Source organism: Mirounga leonina, unplaced genomic scaffold (genome assembly GCF_011800145.1).
Source record: "Mirounga leonina isolate KUSES-001 unplaced genomic scaffold, KU_Mleo_1.0 Mir_101664, whole genome shotgun sequence".
Classification (NCBI taxonomy): Eukaryota; Metazoa; Chordata; class Mammalia; order Carnivora; family Phocidae; genus Mirounga; species Mirounga leonina.
Window position 1 is genome coordinate 11456991 of NW_023270175.1, and position 6987 is coordinate 11463977.

The following is a 6987-nucleotide window of genomic DNA, read 5'->3' on the forward strand; positions in this document are numbered from 1 at the left end:
ACTGCCTCCCAGCTGACAGACAACGAGGAAATGAGGTCCTCGGTCCCCAAACTACAAGGAACCGAATTTAGCTAAAAACCTGAATGAGCTTGGTAGTGAATTCATCCCCAAAGCCTCCAGAAAGAAGTACAGCCCTGCTCACACCTTGATTTCAGTCCTGTCACACTGTAAACAGGGTCCAGCAAAGCTACATATTACCTAGACTGCTGACCTACAGAACCAGGAGATGAGAAATTTGTGTTAAGTGACGACGTTTGTGGTCATTTGTTACTGCAGCAATGACAAATTCATACATGCTGTGTTGGGGAGGATTCTGAGCCTAGAGCTGGGGACTGTGGGAAAGCACTCATTGACTGATCAAAGATATGTGCCATGGAAACAACATAGAGGTGGCTTATAGGGTTCTTCATTTGTCACTCATGATCTACGTGCTGTGCTCGGGGGTGGAGATTACCTAGCTCTTCCTTCTGCCTGGAAAGCCCTGCCGCCGCCTCCCCCCTCCCCCCGCCCCCAGATATCTGTAAAGGCTTGTTCTCTTTCTTCTGGCCTACACTCAAAACCAATTCACCAGGGGGTCTTTACTGCCCACCCTCACTGAAATTTCATCTCTTACCCTTCTGGAAACATTTTACACCATGTTCCTGCTCCATTTTTTCCCTTTAGCTCTTGTCACCTCATCGTACCCTTATTTACTTGGCTTACCGCCCGTGTCCCTACCAGTAGAAGCAAGCTCCATGCAGTTGGAGGTTTTTGTGTCTTTTGTTTGACAATTTATTCCCAGAACCTAGAACAGTGCCTAGAGCCTAAATATCTGTTGAAATTAGCATTAAAATGAAGAGACATTTTATTCTGGTTTGTCAAGTTCACAAATCCCGGCATAGGACGGTCGTCTTATATGGAGGGACAGGAAGGGAGGTCGGTCAGCACAGAGTACAGAAGGCATAACCGTGGCGCACACACTTTCCCAAGGTGGAGCTTGGCTCTTCTGTCACAGCTGCCTGCCTGGACGGGAGCAAGTCGCCACACCCCCCATCAGGTCCAAGGAGGACTGGAGGAGAATGTGGTCATAATATGCAAATGATTCCTCTTGCACTAGTTCCTTCACCTGGGAGGAAGCAGAACACACACGACAAAGTTGGATGTTTTCCCATCCAGTTCTACCCTGGATGCTATAACACAAGGAAATCCTTCAGATTCTGGGCCAATTTAGGTGTTTCGATGTGTAAAACCTTCTCACTTCAAGAGCCAACCATGTGTGGCTGTCCTTTGCTTACATGCTATAAATAACCAAATTAACCCATCTAGAGGATGTGGGCCGCAGACACCAAGCTCGCAAAAAGAAAGGCTAGAACATTCGCAAGGATGATGGGATTTTAGCAGGTTTACAAGGTAAATGGCCAGCATTACAAAATAGCACTTGCCCTGCCGAGGACTACTGATTTCAGGGTCAGCAGAGGTGGGTTTCGATCTGCTTAACCCTAAAGTGAGACACAAGCAGCATTCTTACTGGATAGAGAACAGATTAAGGCCTGGCTCCAAGCCTGGGAATGTCCTGGTGAGCCGTTTAAATGACATTCTCGAGAAGCAGGTTCCTGTGGGGAAATGGAATTGGGAAGTGAGCTTCCAGACAGGTAAGCGGTTACCTGACTCCAGGTGGTCACTAAAAGGCACTTTGGTTTGGGGCAGTTGAGGCAGTGAACTTGGGCATCCATGATCTGGCTTCCAAAGTAGTCTTTCCAACAGGCCCTGCAGTGTACCTGCATATAGCTCAAGAAGCACCTGCCTTCACTGCCGAGCTTGGCCCAGAAACTGCTATGACATGGGTACACTCTTCTGTTAAAGCTCTTTTTCTTCCGATTTTGATCAAAATCCAAGACTACTTGGATCAGGTTCAACAATCATGCCGTATCCTGCACAGCTCTGTCGTGCACATCTTCTTTTGGACTTTTTCAGAGCCAGCCGTTCCTCCACTGCGTGTTCCCTTTTGGGAGGGGCTGGGGCTGTCCTTCTCTGCATGTTTCCCTGAGCACCTACTTTGAGCTCAAAGAGGGAGACAATGTTCAGGAATGCAGGGGTCCCTTCCTTAAGAAATTACATCCAGGGGCGCCTGGGTGGCTCAGTCAGTTAAGCGTCTGCCTTCGGCTCAGGTCATGATCCCAGGGTCCTGGGATCAAGCCCCACATCTGGCTCCCTGCTTAGCGGGGAGCCTGCTTCTCCCTCTGCCTCCACTGCTCCCCCTGCTTGCGCGCTCTCTCTCTCTCTCTCTGTCAAATGGGTAAATAAAATCTTAAAAGAAATTACATCCAGGCTGACAGGACTGCCATAGACATGTGCATTCTTAACCAACTGAGCCACCCAGGCACCCGACATGTGCATTCTTTGTATAGATTTTCTAAGTGCTTGCAGAGAGCAATTAGCTGTGGGAAATAAGGACACTGGGAAGTTTGGGGGGGGAAAAAAAAAGAATATGTTCCTTTCAATGCCTTAGAACTTTAAAAACATTATTAGTTATTCCTGAAACTTCTAAAATGGACTTTGTCACTTCTGTGACATACTGTGCTGCAGAAGGAACTAATCATCTTCTACCTCTGCTTAGAAATGTCTGCCTCAATAGCACATAAAGTCAAATGATACAAGAAAGAAACACCATAAAAACAAGACATAGGGTTGAAAGACTGTACAAGTGCAGATTTAGGACAATTTAGGTAAGAACTAGAGCAATGAGGCATTTTTCTTTATTTCTTTGCTTTATTTTGAAATGCCTCTTAGGGGGCAACTGGGTGGTTCAGTTGGTTAAGCATCTGACTCTTGATCTCAGGGTCGTGAGTTCAAGCCCTGCCTTGGGCTCTATGCTAGGCGCAGAGCCTACTTAAAAAAAATAAATTAAGGGTCACCTGGGTGACTTGGTTGGTTGAGCATCTTCCTTTGGCTTGGGTCATGATCTCGGGGTCCTGGGATGGAGCCCTGCATCATCGGGCTCTCTGCTCAGTGGGGAATCTACTTCTCCCTCTCACTCTTCCTCTGTGCTCTCTCTCAAATAAATAAAGAAAATCTTTAAAAATAAGAAATTAATTTTAAAAATAATAAAATGCATCTTAGGGAGGAAAAAGAACAGTGTTGCTGATTCTCTGCAAGCCTGTCCATCTAGATACTCTGCAATAATTATTAGAAATAGAAAGGTAAAAAATACTGCTATGGTGCTTGCACCCATTACAAGCCCCCAAAAGAGTTTGACTATCAGAGGGAAAGCTCACATTCCTCAAGTTTAAGCAACCTAAGTATAAAGCATTTGATCCTTGGGGTGCCTGGGTGGCTCAGTCAGTTAAGCGTCTGCCTTCCGCTCAGGTCATGATCCCAGGGTTCTGGGATCGAGCCTCACATGGGGCTCCCTGATCAGTGGGGAGCCTGCTTCTCCCTCTCCCTCTGCTGCTCTACCTACTTGTGCTCTCTATCTCTCTGTCAAGTAAATAAATAAAATCTTTAAAAAAAAATAAAGCATTTGATCCTTTCTTCCTTCGAAGCAGTCTGATCAATTTAATTTGGAAAGGAAATATGGAGGATTTTCCACTGGAGATTTTTTTTTTTTAAGTTTTTTTTTATTCATTTGACAGAGAGAGACAGCAAGAGATAGAACACAGGCAGGGAGAGTGGGAGAGGGAGAAGCAGGCCTCCCGCCGAACAGGGAGCCCGACACAAGACTCGATCCCAGGACCCTGGGATCACGACCCAAGCCGAAGGCAGACGCTTAATGACAGAGCCACCCAGCCGCCCCTCCACTGGAGTTTTAAAATATTTCTCAGCAAAACAACTGTGATTAGAAAATGTTTTTTTAAGGTAAATGTATAAAAACATACCTCCCACAGGACAACTTCTTTAAAAATCTGATGATTTAAGATTAAGAAGGAATAAAAAAGAACAAAGGGGATAATGGTGGACTAGGTTATATCCAACTAACCTGTTTGCCAAAAACAATGATAAATTCTGGCAAAAATGAAAACTGTTTGCAGGCATTGGAAAGTGACCTACAGGAGGTAGAAATTGAAGGGGATCAGGCCACTGGAAGAAGGGAAACATTATAGGTCACATCCACATTTAGCAGGTTTGTTGCCCTGAACTAACCCCCAGGCTGTACGGCATGTGGCCACAGAAAGTGAGCAGAAGCTGCGGTCTCTATGGCCTTTGCAGGCAGAGGACAGCATTCAGGGTAAGATTGGCTGTAAACGTAGAGAAAAAAATAGGAAAGGGAGGTTCCATGGGGAGTTCTCAAATCTGCATATAAACTTCTCTCAAATTCTGTAAAGACTCTAAAATTGTACATGTGTGGGGTTAAAATCCAAAGAGCACAGGGGCAAAGCAACAACTGGAAGGTTAAAAGATAGGAGCCAAGAGTCCAACAGTGCCCACCGCCATGAGACAGACACAGGAGTTTATTCAACTCAAGTTAGGGGCTCCAGACAAGACATCAGGATTCCCAGGGAAACCACAGAAAGGCCGCATTTTAGGATAAAAGAGCGCATACGAGGACCAAGAGATTCTCCCTAGAAAGGGAAAACTGAAACAGACATGTGCTAAAAAAACGATAAAATCTGGGGCGCCTGGGTGGCTTAGTCATTAAGCGTCTGCCTCCGGCTCAGGTCATGATTCCAGGGTCCTGGGATCGAGCCCTGCATCAGGCTCCCTGCTCCGCGGGAAGCCTGCTTCTCCCTCTCCTACTCCCCCTGCTTGTGTTCCCTCTCTCGCTGTCTCTCTCTCTGTCAAGTAAATGAATAAAATCTTAAAAAAAAAAAAAAAAACGATAAAATCTGTCAGTAATATAGCTACTTGCTAGAACAACCCATAACATGGTTTAGGGGAAAATAATAGAAAATCCAGACTATCGAACACATAGTTTCCACAATGGTCAGGGAATGAATGAATGAATGAATGAATGAATAATGAAAGTAAAACAATAACCCCCAAATTCCCCTAAATTGATCTGTATATTTAATGCAAGTCCTATAAAAAATCCCAGCAATGTTTGTTGCAGACGGAGGCTACCACATTTTAAAATTTATATGGAGGGGATGCCTGGGTGGCTCAGTCGGTTAAGCGTCTGTCTTCAGCTCAGGTCATGATCCCAGGGTCCTGGGATCGAGTCCTACATCGGGCTCCCTGCTCATCAGGAAGCCTGCTTCTCCCTCTTCCTCTGCTTGTGTGCTCTTGCTCTCTCCTTCTCTTTCTCTCTCTGACAAATAAATATATAAAATCTTTAAAATAAATAAATAAAATTTATATGGAAAAGCAATTGACCTAGAAGAGCTAAAATAACTTTTTTTCTTAAGTAGCCTCCATGCCCAACGTGGGCTTGAACTCGTGACCCTGAGATCAAGAGTTGTACGTTCTACCAACTAAGCCAGCCAGGCACCGCAGAGCTCAAAGAATTTTGGAAAAGAAAATGAAAAGGGGTGGAATTATTCTACCAGATGTTAAGTTTCATTATGTACTGAATGAAATTTAGAAAGTATGGTATTGGCAGAAGGAAAGAAACATAGATCAATAGAACAGAATTGAGAGCCCAAACACAGACCCACACAAATATGCTCAAATGATTTTTGTCAAAGCTGCAAAAGCAATTAGAGGAAAGATAGACTTTTTTTTTTAAGATTTTATTTATTTGACAGAGAGAGATACAGCGAGAGAGGGAACACAAGCAGGGGGAGTGGGAGAGGGAGAAGCAGGCCTCCCGCCGAGCAGGGAGCCCGATGCGGGGCTCGATCCCAGGACCCTGGGACCATGACCTGAGCTGAAGGCAGACGCCCAACGACTGAGCCACCCAGGTGCCCCGATAGACTTTTTTTTTTTTTTAAAGATTTTATTTATTTATTTGACAGAGAGAGACACAGCGAGAGAGGGAACACAAGCAGGGGGAATGGGAGAGGGAGAAGCAGGCTTCCCGCGGAGCAGGGAGCCCGATGTGGGGCTCGATCCCAGGACCCCGGGATCATGACCTGAGCCGAAGGCAGACGCTTAACGACTGAGCCACCCAGGTGCCCCTAGACTTTATTTTTTTTTTAAAGATTTTATTTATTTACTTGACAGAGAGAGAGCGCAAGTAGGCAGAGTGGTAGGCAGAGAGAGAGGGAGAAGCAGACTCCCTGCTGAGCAGGGAGCCCAACATGGAGCTCGATCCCAGGATCCTGGGATCATGACCTGAGTCAAAGGCAGACACTTAACTGACTGAGCCACCCAGGCACCCCAAGATAGACTTTTTTTAAAAAAGGTTTTATCCATTTATTTGTCAGAGAGAGAGAGCGCGCGCAAGCACAAGCAGGGGGAGAAGCAGGCTCCCTGCTGAGCAAGGAGCTCAACGGGGGACTCGATTCCAGGACCCTGAGCCAAAGGCAGACACTTAACTGACTGAGCCACCCAGGTATCCCAGAAAGATAGGCTTTTAAACAAATGATGCTGGAACAATTGGACATCCATAGGCAAAAAACTGACCTTGAACTAGACCTCATATCTTATGCATAATCAACTCAAAATGCATCATGGACTTAAATGTAAAATTTAAAAAGTTTAGAAAAAAAACCATAGAATAGAATATTTGGAATTTAGGGCTGGGGAAAAAAGACCTTCTCATTGTCTAAAAGAATTTAGATAGAGGACCAGATCCAGGAAGGGAGCATCACCATAGACAACTACATTATAATATGAACTATGGGGCGATAGGGAGGAAGTTAGCAAAGTCTGTTACAATTCTTCTCTTTGTCCCATTGTTTCTCTATAACCCATAAAGACTTATTTACCAAACATTTACTCTTTCTATTCTTCCTGTGAATTGTCTTCCTTCCCTCTGAAGCCCCAGACTCCTAATTCCTCCTCCTTAGTCCAGAAAGACATTTATACCTCATTTTGCCTGACTTTGGAATCTCTCACACTTATGTGGGTTCTCCCTATATATGTAATTTTGATTCTCCTGTTAATCTGTCTCATGTCAATTTAATTCTT

The 6987-nt window shown here is 45.0% G+C and overlaps 1 pseudogene; it reads right to left on the reverse strand.

Annotated features, from left to right (window-relative positions):
* Nucleotides 1-988: 988 nt before the first annotated feature.
* LOC118010899 lies at nucleotides 989-2097 on the reverse strand (annotated as a pseudogene).
* Nucleotides 2098-6987: the final 4890 nt, after the last annotated feature.